We start from the raw sequence: 11,916 nt of genomic DNA on the forward strand, positions 1-11,916 counted from the left end.
CAACACATAATACGGGGGGGTTTTGTCACTGGGTCCAGGCTAGGGTAGGAGCTGGGGTAGCCATCACGAGCTATTGGACCTCATGCCCACTAGTTAGGAACCCGGGAGGTGGGGCACCCACAGGGGGAACTTAGGAGCCATCCGACACACAATAGGCAGTCTGCACCGGACGGTGTCCATGTGAGGTCGCACTTTGGAGCAGCAGGAGATAACGAACAGTTTGCGGCCCGTGGTTTGGAGTTGGAGGCTTGACCCTGGTTCTTAGGAAAAGAAGGGGAATCCCAGGGTTCACGGGGAGTGCAGCAGGCACCTGTGACCCATTCCACAGCCCAGGAGCTGGGGTGGAGGGAGACCGTTGAAAGGAGACTAACAGAAGGGACCGCCGGTCACGACCTCCGAAGTATCCGGGATTGGCTGGAGCCCATTACAGTGGGGATCAGCACTTTCCAAAGGCTGAATGTGTGAGCAGTGAGTAAAGAAACCTTCAACTGCACCGCTTGTGTCGTCCCGTAACTAATGGCGCACACGCCATCGCGCCCCCAGCGCTATCAATGTCTAAGAGAATACCACCACCACCATCCTCCCTTCGGCCACAGCTCTGCCTGTGGAGAACTGAACCATCCGAGCTGCGTTGTCATCCGCCCCAGCAGAGAGGTCCCGCAGCGGCGTCTCATATTGGCCGCACACCACTGGTGGCGTCACGAACAACTACCCCCATGGTCCCCATCCCCAGCCATTTTATTGACACCCGGGGTCACGGAGCCGGGCAAGGCCACCGCGGCATCCCAGGAGAAGCACTGCGGCTCGGCGACGAGTCACCCCTGACCCCGTGGGTGCGTCATAAGCGCTCAGCGTAGAGCTCAAGATAAATATGAGCAGCGCCTTACTGCAATCTTTGGGAGACAAAATAAACAAATCAACGGCAGTTGAAGAATTGGCTTTACTTATTTATTTTTTATGCCACTCACCTTGTGGTATACGTGATTATGCAATTTTTTTCCTCAGGTCAGTATGATTATAGCAATACCAGGTTTATATCGTTTTTTAGGTTTGCCTATTATCACACCAAAAACGCTTTTTTTTTTACAAAATAAAGATTTTTTTGGATCACTAAATTTTGCAGCATATAGATTTGTTATTTTTCTGCTGATACACTCATGTGAGGGCTTGGTTTTTTGCAGGATGAGTTGGGAGATTTTATTGGTACCGTTTGTTTGTCGCTTTCTATTCTGCTTTTTGTGAGGCACAATCAAGTAGAGACAGCAATTGTGGATTTTTTTATTTATTTTTTTTACATTGTTCATTGTGCCCTACAAGTGATAAGACAGATAATAATAATAATAATAAGTTTTATTTCTATAGCGCCAACATATTCCGCAGCACTTTACAATTAAGAGGGGACATGTACAGACAATATGAGACATTACCAAATAACAAAATTAAGATACCAGGAGGAGTGAGGGCCCTGCTTCTAAGCTTACAGTCTATGAGGAAAAAGGGGAGACAGAAAAGGTGAATGGGGGGACAGATATATTCTTCGGGCCAATACGAATACAGTGATACCACATTTATACATTTTTTATAGGTTTTTATGCTTTGACATCATAAAAACAATTTTATAGAAAAAAAAATAGTTTTTGCAATGCTGTATTCTGAGAGCTATAACTTTTTTATATTTTTGCCGATGGACCTGTGTGGCTGCTTGTCTTTTTGTGGGACAAGATGGCGTTTTCAGTGATTCCATTTTTTATTCACCTGATTTTTTGATCGGACTCTATTCCACTTTTTCGCCAGGTGTATGAAGAAAAGATACAATTTTTGCTTTTTTTTTTTTTTTTTTTACAGTGTTCACAGAAGGGGTTAACCAGTGTTAATGTTTTATAATTCGGGTTGTTACAGATGCAGCTATACCAAATATGTGTACTTTTTTGTTTATTTTTTACATGAATATGTACCGTATATTTATTGAAATGTGTTTTTTTTTTCATTTTCTTGTTTTTATTTAAAAAAACAAACATTTTTTTTTTACTTTTTATTATTTAGTTATACAGGACATTAATTTTTATTGCTGTGATCACTGATGTAATCTATTTCAATGTGATCACCAATGCCTCGAAGGGAGCAGTATCCACAGATGAGCTCAGCAATGGCCGAGGGAAGCTGACCTTGTCCTGTAACCGGGGCTTATATAGCAGGCTCAGTTACAGGGGTAATCATCAGCAATAATAATAAAAAAATGTATGACAATATTGATAAGGTCACAATATGAGAATTTAAAAAAAAAGTGAAGAAAAATAAATAAAACAAAAGTAAAAGAAAAAAAAGCCTCCAACAGTCCAATTTGCTGTTACTAGCTCCACCCCTGACTAAAAGAAAATGATAAAAAACTTAACAGAAAGGGGATTGCAACTTAAAATGTATAACAGATCTTATGTGGTTGTATAAAAAAAAGGGGAAAACAGATTTTTTATTCTCCTTTTCACTTCCCCCAAATATCAACAAGACGGATATAAATGTGAAAAAAATTAGAAAGAAAGAGGTAAAAATGATTTGAATATTTATCTCTGTCCTTTCCCCCTTCTGATATAAAATCACATCCATGAATTAAGACTATACCTTGTTTTTTTTCTTACCCAACCGCTTCCCAAACTGATTTTTTAATTGTTAATTTTTGTTATTAAAATGTTAAATTAATCAACAATTATTCAAACAAAATTATTTTAATTAGCAAAAAAAAAAAAAAAAAATTACAGCCTTAAAAAACCCCAGCATGAAATACAAAAAGAAATTAATTTGGGCCTGGAGGAAATGCCGAGGTCCTGAATTGGTTAATTATGTCCCTTCCATTTTACTCTCCATATTGTGAGGGGATTTTTCTCAGGCCGCCCCTTTATGTCAGGAGTGTGTGGGGGGGATTTTTTTCAGGCCACTCCTTTATGTCAGGAGTGTGTGGTGGGATAGTCCTCAGGCCACCCCTTTATGTTAGGCGTTTGTGGGGGGATTTTTCTCAGGCCGCCCCTTTATGCAGGAGTGTGTGAGGGGGGATTTTTCTCAGGCCACCCATTTATGCAGGAGTGTGTGAGGGGGGATTTTTCTCAGGCCACCCATTTATGTCAGGCGTTTGTGGGGGGATTTTTCTCAGGCCGCCCCTTTATGTCCGGAGTGTGTGGGTAGATTTTTCTCAGGCTGCCCCTTTATGTCCGGAGTGTGTGGGGGGATTTTTCTCAGGCTGCCCCTTTATGTCAGGCGTTTATGGGGGGATTTCTCTCAGGCTGCCCCTTTATGTCAGGATTCAGTGTGTGTGGGGGGATTTATCTTAAGCTGCCCTTTATGTCAGGAGTTTTATGGGTATTTTTCTCACACCGACCCCTTATGTCAGGGGTTTGTGGTGGGATTTTTCTCAGGCCGCCCCTTTATGTCAGGCGTTTGTGGGGAGATTTTTCCCAGGCTGCCCCTTTATGTCAGGGGTTTGTAGGGAGATTTTTCTCAGGCTGCCCCTTTATGTCAGGGGTTTGTGGGGGGGGTTTCTCTCAGGCAGCTCCTTTATGTCAGGCAATTATGGGGGGATGTCTCTCAGGCTCCCCTTTACGTCAGGGGTTTGTGAGGGGATTTTTCTCAGGCCACCCATTTATGTCAGGCGTTTGTTTGGGGATTTTTCTCAGGCTGCCCCTTTATGTCAGGAGTTTTAGGGGGGATTTTTCTCAGGCCGCCCCTTTATGTCAGGAGTTTTAGGGGGGATTTTTCTCAGGCCGCCCCTTTATGTCAGGAGCTTGTGGGGTATTTTTCTCAGGCTGCCCTTTTATGTCAGGAGCTTGTGGGGTATTTTTATCAGTCCACCCCTTTATGTCAGGAGTTTGTGGGGTATTTTTCTCAGGCTGCCCCTTTATGTCAGGAGTTTGTGGGGTATTCTTCTCTGCCCGCCCCTTTATGTCAGGGGTTTGTGGGGTATTTCTCTCAGGCCGCCCCTCTATGTCAGGAGTTTGTGGGGTATTCTTCTCTGCCCGCCCCTTTATGTCAGGGGTTTGTGGGGTATTTTTCTCAGGCTGCCCCTTTATGTCAGGAGTGTGGGGGGGGGATTTTTCTCAGGCAGTCCCTTTATGTCAGGAGTTTTAGGGGTATTTTTCTCACACCAACCCCTTATGTCAGGGGTTTGTGGGGGGGATTTTTCTCAGGCTGCCCCTTTATGTCCGGAGTGTGTGGGGGGATTTTTCTCAGGCTGCCCCTTTATGTCAGGTGTTTATGGGGGGATTTCTCTCAGGCTGCTGCTTTATGTCAGGATTCAGTGTGTGTGGGGGGATTTCTCTTAAGCTGCCCTTTATGTCAGGAGTTTTATGGGTATTTTTCTCACACCGACGGTTTGTGGGGAGATTTTTCTCAGGTCGTCCCTTTATGTCAGGCGTTTGTAGGGGGATTTTTCTCAGGCCACCCCTTTATGTCAGGTAGTTGTGGGGGGATTTCTCTCAGGCTCCCCTTTATGTCAGGTGTTTGTGGGGGGATTTTTCTAAGGCCACTCCTTTACGTCAGGGGTTTGTGAGGGGATTTTTCTAAGGCCACCCATTTATGTGAGGAGTTTTAGGGGGGATTTTTCTCAGACCTCCCCTGTATGTCAGGCGTTTGTCGGGGGATTTCTCTCAGGCCGCCCCTTTATGTCAGGAGCTTGTGGGGGATTTTCCTAAGGCCACCCCTTTATGTCAGGGGTTTGTGGGGGGATTTCTCTCAGGCTGCCCTTTTATGTCAGGGGTTTGTGGGGGGATTTCTCTCAGGCAGCTCCTTTATGCCAGGCGTTTGTGGGGGGATTTCACTCAGGCTCCCCTTTATGTCAGGTGTTTGTGGGGGGATTTTTCTCAGGCTGCTCCTTTACGTCAGGGGTTTGTGAGGGGATATTTCTCAGGCCACCCATTTATGTGAGTTTTAGGGGGGATTTTTCTCAGACCTCCCCTTTATGTCAGGCGTTTGTAGGGGGATTTTTCTCAGGCCACCCCTTTATGTCAGGTAGTTGTGGGGGGATTTCTCTCAGGCTCCCCTTTATGTCAGGTGTTTGTGGGGGGATTTTTCTAAGGCCACTCCTTTACGTCAGGGGTTTGTGAGGGGATTTTTCTCAGGCCACCCATTTATGTGAGGAGTTTTAGGGGGGATTTTTCTCAGACCTCCCCTGTATGTCAGGCGTTTGTCGGGGGATTTCTCACAGGCCGCCCCTTTATGTCAGGAGCTTGTGGGGGATTTTCCTAAGGCCACCCCTTTATGTCAGGGGTTTGTGGGGGGATTTCTCTCAGGCCGCCCTTTTATGTCAGGGGTTTGTGGGGGGATTTCTCTCAGACCTCCCCTTTATGCCAGGCGTTTGTGGGGGGATTTCACTCAGGCTCCCCTTTATGTCAGGTGTTTGTGGGGGGATTTTTCTCAGGCTGCTCCTTTACGTCAGGGGTTTGTGAGGGGATATTTCTCAGGCCACCCATTTATGTGAGTTTTAGGGGGGGATTTTTCTCAGACCTCCCCTTTATGTCAGGCGTTTGTAGGGGGATTTTTCTCAGGCCGCCCCTTTATGTCAGGAGTTTTAGGGGGGATTATTCTCAGGCTGCACCTTTATGTCAGGAGTTTTAGGGGGATTTTTCTCAGGCCGCCCCTTTATGTCAGGGGTTGGTGGGGGAATTTCTCTCTTGCTGCCCCTTTATGTCAGGAGTGTGTGGGGAGATTTTTCTCAGGCCGCCCCTTTATATCAGGAGCTTGTGGGGTATTTTCCTTAGGCTGCCCTTTTATATCAGGAGCTTCTGGGGTATTTTTCTCAGGCCACCCCTTTATGTCAGGAGCTTGTGGGGTATTTTTATCAGGCCGCCCCTTTATGTCAGGAGCTTGTGGGGTAGTCTTCTCTGGCTGCCCCTTTATGTCAGGCGTTTGTGGGGGGATTCCTCTCAGGCTGCCCCTTTATGTCAGGAGTGTGTGTGTGGGGATTTTTCTCAGGCTGCCCCTTTATATCAGGAGTCAATGCCGCCTAAAGTGTGGACGGTGCTGAGCTGTGACGTGGGAGCTCCCCTGGAGTGCAGGGAAGAACGCCGCGCCTGGCCGACCTCGACCACACTCTCTACAGACACCATCAGTGCTGCCTGTTATAAGGGTGGGAAAGGCGGCTTCACACACCACGTGACCTCTTCTCGACCAATCAGCTCCCGTCTGGCGGTCTTAGCCATACTCTGCTGAACGGTATGGGGGACGTGGAGCGTGCAGCTCTTGACACTACTCGAAGGGAAGTGCGCGGAAAAACAGCACGCCGTGAAAGGTACGGACCAGTCTGCACTATGCCCAATATTCTGACCAGTCAGTGCGGCTCCCGTTACGTCTTTGCTTGGTTCCGCAGAGCACTGCAGGCTGTCTACGTGATCAGCTGGTTACGTAAAAAGCGTAACACGTCTACTAGAATACCGCTATTGAGTAGCACATCTTGACTGAGGGTGGAGCTGACCACGTGACGCGCGGTAGCCAATCACATCTCGTCCTGCGTTGATGTTTTTTTTCGGCGCCCTGCGGCTGTCGTGTGTTTTATGTTTTCGAGGAGATGGCGCCCGCGCTGTTTGTTTTATACTTGAACCGAAAGGAGGGTGGTTTTGCCTTTTATTCAATGCGCGATATACGATTAAAAAGAAATGGCGTCGGCTACTGAGTGCGGATTTAGCGTGAGAGGGTGGGTCACGTGACGTGTGGGCTGGGTGTCTGAGAAGGTGGCACGCATGCGCCGCTGTCACGTGACGGCGCTTTCACGCCGAGATCATTGTCCCTTCGATGAGGCGGCCGCGCTGCGGATGATGAGTGACGTCAGCACTGAGGGTATATAGAGAGAAGGTCATATATGTTTATTGGGCACCAGAACCTTGAGCATCACCGATAATATGTAAGTTATGGATATAGAAAAGAGCAGGAAGCTCTTAAAGGGGTCCTTAACCTCTGCAGACATTTTTAGCATTTAAAGGGAACCTGTCAGTACCGTCTAGGCCCCAGAGCATGGATCTGTAGTGTGGTAATGTGGCAGCAAGGTCTCAGCAGACACCTAGGCCTCAGCCCGGGGGGTCCTGAGAGATAGGGGACAGATGTAACCTATTTATTTTACCCACTTAGCGCCATTAATTCCACCACACCCTACAGACAACCTAATGTGCCCTACAGACCACCAAATGTTGATTCCCATCTCACCAGACACAGCTTTACCTGCAGGTTGAAATGAGATGCCATAATTTGGGTTCTTAAGTTGTACTTGGTGGTTACTTTTATATCTATTTAAAGGGAATTCATCACCAGGTTTTTGAGATCAGAATGGTATATAGAAAGAGATCCTGAATCCCTTGATGTGTCACTTACTGGGCTACTTGCTGTAGTTTTGATAAAATCCCTGTTTATCCCGATCTGGCAGTTCTCTGAATGCCGAGCTCTGTGTATAAGTCCGGTCCCACCCTTGATAGGCTGCTTTCTACCTATGCACAGTGTACACAGCCGCCAAGCAAGGCGTGGTCAGGGTGTACATAGCTCAGCATTCAGAAACTGGATATATAGGGTTTTTATCAAAACGGCAGCAAGTAGCTCAGTAAGTGACACATTGCTGCACTCAGGGTCTGTGCCCCCACATCATATTGCTCTCAGGTAACAAATTCACTTTAAATCTTTGGCAGTAAGTTTGTTTTCATTTGTATTAATAGGGGATTTAATGTTTTTGAAGGGGCTGTCCACTACTTGGACAAATCGTTATTAAATGTTGTATTCACCAGTTTAAAAAAAAAGACAAAAAACTTTTCGTGCCATTCTAGTAATCCCGTGCCAGGTATCTCAGCGTTGCAACTAATCGGTGCCTGCTGATGGGCTGCAGCGTTCACATCTGATAACTGAGTTTCATCCAGAAAAGTAAAAATAAAGTAACGGGACTCAGAAACTTCTGACACAAACTACATTTATATTTACAAGATTATTATTGCTTGGTTTAAACAGCCAATTCATGCTGACAGGCTCTCTTTAATGGGGTTTGTGCACTTAATTTTCTTTACTCCACAGTGTGCAATGCATTTTTTGTTTAAATCAATGTCAAACTGTAGTTATTTGATGACATGACCTAACTATAGGGTAGGGCATCAATAGGTGATTGGTCGGGGTCCGTCTCCTCACCCCCCTTCTCAATTAGATGCCTTTATATAAGTGTACAGACGAACACTTATGATCTGTCTACCGATCGTGCGGGCCAACAGCCAGTGTCCCTACTGATCATATGTTATTTGCTCTGGCGGAGCCGGATGTCGACGCTTTGAATGGAGCTGCGGCAATTTTGACTGTACTGGGCACTGGCGGACACAGAAAAGGGCCCCTGTGAGAGAGCATTAAAGGGGCTTCTTGCAGTTTAATAGCGCCTCATAATTCACAATTCCACCTGCTTTGCAGATGGAAATGGGCCCCTGTGAAAATATGTTCAGCTGCAAAATATTTCCTTTAATGCAGGGATGGCAGTGATCAGCTGGTTTTCCGTGGGGCAGCCTCCCCAGGCCAGACATTAGAGGGATTGTGGTCCTACTGGCAGCCGTTCACATGTCTGGTCATGTGGGGGGGACCACCTGTGTGATATTTATGTCTCCATATGACCGTTCATGTGAGGAGCACCTGTGTGATATTCATGTGCTCCTGGTAGGAGAGTTCATGGGGAACCATCTGTGTGATATGCATGTGTCCTGGTAGAATTCATGGGGCACCACCTGTGTCATATTAGAGTTCATCACACCATGACCACATCACACCATCTGTGTGATATTCATGTGCCCCTCTAGGAGAGTTCATGGGGAACCATCTGTGTGATATTCATGTGCCCCTCTAGGAGAGTTCATGGGGAACCATCTGTGTGATATTCATGTGCCCCTCTAGGAGAGTTCATGGGGGACCATCTGTGTGATATGCATGTGCCCCTCTAGGAGAGTTCATGGGGGACCATCTGTGTGATATGCATGTGCCCCTCTAGGAGAGTTCATGGGGAACCATCTGTGTGATATTCATGTGCCCCTCTAGGAGAGTTCATGGGGAACCATCTGTGTGATATTCATGTGCCCCTCTAGGAGAGTTCATGGGGGACCATCTGTGTCATATTAGAGTTCATGGGGGACCACTTGTGTGATATTCATGTGTCCTGGTAGGAGAGTTCATGGGGGGACCACCCGTGTGATATTCATGTGTCCCGTCGCAGTTGATGGCTGTGACACTCATGGCACAACCCCTTTATTATAGTTTCTGTCCGGAGCTGGCTGCTAATGGCTGCACATACAAAGGATGTTTTCAGGATTTGGGTATTTTGTCCTGGTAGAATTCATGGGGCACCATCTGTGTCATATTAGAGTTCATGGGGGACCACCCGTGTGATATTCATGTGCCTGGTAGGAGAGTTCATGGGGGGACAACCCGTGTGATATTCATGTGTCCTGGTAGGAGAGTTCATGGGGGGACCACCCGTGTGATATTCATGTGTCCTGGTAGGAGAGTTCATGGGGGACCACCCGTGTGATATTCATGTGTCCTGGTAGGAGAGTTCATGGGGGGACCACCCGTGTGATATTCATATGTCCGGGTAGGAGAGTTTATGGGGGGACCACCCGTGTGATATTCATGTGTCCTGGTAGGAGAGTTCATGGGGGGACCACCCGTGTGATATTCATGTGTCCGGGTAGGAGAGTTCATGGGGGGACCACCCGTGTGATATTCATGTGTCCTGGTAGGAGAGTTCATGGGGGGGACCACCCGTGTGATATTCATGTGTCCTGGTAGGAGAGTTCATGGGGGGACCACCCGTGTGTGATATTCATGTGTCCTGGTAGGAGAGTTCATGGGGGGACCACCCGTGTGTGATATTCATGTGTCCTGGTAGGAGAGTTCATGGGGGGACCACCCGTGTGATATTCATGTGTCCTGGTAGGAGAGTTCTTGGGGGGACCACCCGTGTGATATTCATGTGTCCTGGTAGGAGAGTTCATGGGGGGACCACCCGTGTGATATTCATGTGTCCTGTCGCAGTTGATGGCTGTGACACTCATGGCACTACCCCTTTATTAAAGTTTCTGGCCGGAGCTGGCTACTAATGGTTGCCCATACAAAGGATATTTGCAGGATTTGGGCATTTTGTTGCAATGTATCCGTGCCCTGTAACTTCATTCAAACAACTGGCCAATTTGGGCTATCTGGAAATACTATGGATTATTGCCACTAGTACCCGCCGCACCTACAATGTCATGGGTACCGAGCAAAAGGTTAACCAAAAACCTGGGGATCCTAGAACAAGTCAAAGGGGTTCCCTATCAGGTGACCCACTATTTCTATGCCCATATTAGGGCATTGGATGTCATAGGTGGGGTTCTCCGTCCACAAGCAAAGCAGACTGCCACTGCCACACGAGGCTCCACCTGGCAGCCCTAGGGGGATGCTGGGTGTTGTAGTGCCGGTGTGTGCGCCAGGCCCGCATGGTGCAGTACCCGCTGTGACCTGGGTGTGGCAGCACAAGCTCCGCCCCCACGTCTCTTTTTGGCGGCAGCAGCACGTGATTGGGACCTCGTGCTCTTGCCGTCGCAGATGCCCGGTAGGTGACGTCACGCATGAAAATCTGCGCCTGCGCAGTCGACTGAGTTGCTTCTACGATAGTAACTAAAGGATAGAAATTAAAAAAAAATGACAAGCAATTAAATCTGCCCCGCGCGTAACGCAGCCACGTCTGTGCAGGGCGCGGGAGGACGGCGCTGACACAGGGCAGGGACAGAGAGGTATGCGGCGCCGGGGGCACGTACGGGAGGGCTGGCATCCGTGCGGCTCGTGTGCTGGGGACGGGATTGTCGGGATATCAGCAGTTTGATGATTCTGGCAATTGTGCTGCTATGTGACAGTCTCCCTGTGCAGGGCAATGCCGGCCCGGACCGCAGGTATCTGCACACACGGTGCTCACCTCCGGCCATTACTGTGCTGTATGCAGACCACTACACCCGCATCATGGGGGCGGGCAGCTGTGCTCTAGAGGGGCGCATCGGGGATTTCAGGGTTACTTATCTTTATTTGGATGTGCCATCCCCAAACCAATGTCTCCCCCCTCTATCACCAGTCCCCCTGCCACACCTAAACCAATGTCTATTCCCCTCCGCCCTCTATCACCAGTCCCCCTGCCACACCTAAACCAGTGTGTACTCCCCTCCCCCATCTATCACCAATCCTCCTGCCACACCTAAACCAATGTCTACTCCCCTCCCCCCATTTATCACCAATCCCCCTGCCACACCTAAACCAATGTCTATTCCCCTCCCCCATCTATCACTAGTCCCCCTGCCATGCCTAATCCAATGTCTGCACCCCTCCCCCCATCTATCATCATGCCATGCCTCTGCCACACCCAAACCAATGTCTACTCCCCTCCCCCCTCTATCACCAGTCCCCCTGCCACACCTAAACCAATGTCTATTCCCCTCCGCCCTCTATCACCAGTCCCCCTGCCACACCTAAACCAGTGTGTACTCCCCTCCCCCATCTATCACCAGTCCTCCTGCCACACCTAAACCAATGTCTACTCCCCTCCCCCCATTTATCACCAATCCCCCTGCCACACCTAAACCAATGTCTATTCCCCTCCCCCATCTATCACTAGTCCCCCTGCCATGCCTAATCCAATGTCTGCACCCCTCCCCCCATCTATCATCATGCCATGCCTCTGCCACACCCAAACCAATGTCTACTCCCCTCCCCCCTCTATCACCAGTCCCCCTGCCACACCTAAACCAATGTCTATTCCCCTCCGCCCTCTATCACCAGTCCCCCTGCCACACCTAAACCAGTGTGTACTCCCCTCCCCCCTCTATCGCCAGTCCCCCTGCCACTCCTAAACCAGTGTCTACTCCCCTCCCCCCTCTATCGCCAGTCCCCCTGCCACTCCTA

At 48.5% G+C, this 11,916-nt stretch overlaps 1 protein-coding gene across 5 annotated transcripts in view; it reads left to right on the plus strand.

Annotated features, from left to right (window-relative positions):
• Positions 1-6,195: 6,195 nt before the first annotated feature.
• The window catches only part of MGA (MAX dimerization protein MGA), a 259,036-nt gene continuing 253,315 nt past the window's right edge, over positions 6,196-11,916 (plus strand). For 3 of the 5 annotated variants that reach the window (XM_075331069.1, XM_075331073.1, XM_075331072.1), the window contains exon 1: positions 6,745-6,880. The gene's annotated coding sequence lies outside the window, so the exon portion shown is untranslated. Of the gene's footprint in view, positions 6,272-6,744; positions 6,881-10,719; positions 10,761-11,916 lie in introns of those variants that run through there. The other 2 variants (XM_075331070.1, XM_075331071.1) reach the window with 2 other exon arrangements.

Source organism: Anomaloglossus baeobatrachus, chromosome 12 (assembly GCF_048569485.1).
Source record: "Anomaloglossus baeobatrachus isolate aAnoBae1 chromosome 12, aAnoBae1.hap1, whole genome shotgun sequence".
Taxonomy (NCBI): Eukaryota; Metazoa; Chordata; class Amphibia; order Anura; family Aromobatidae; genus Anomaloglossus; species Anomaloglossus baeobatrachus.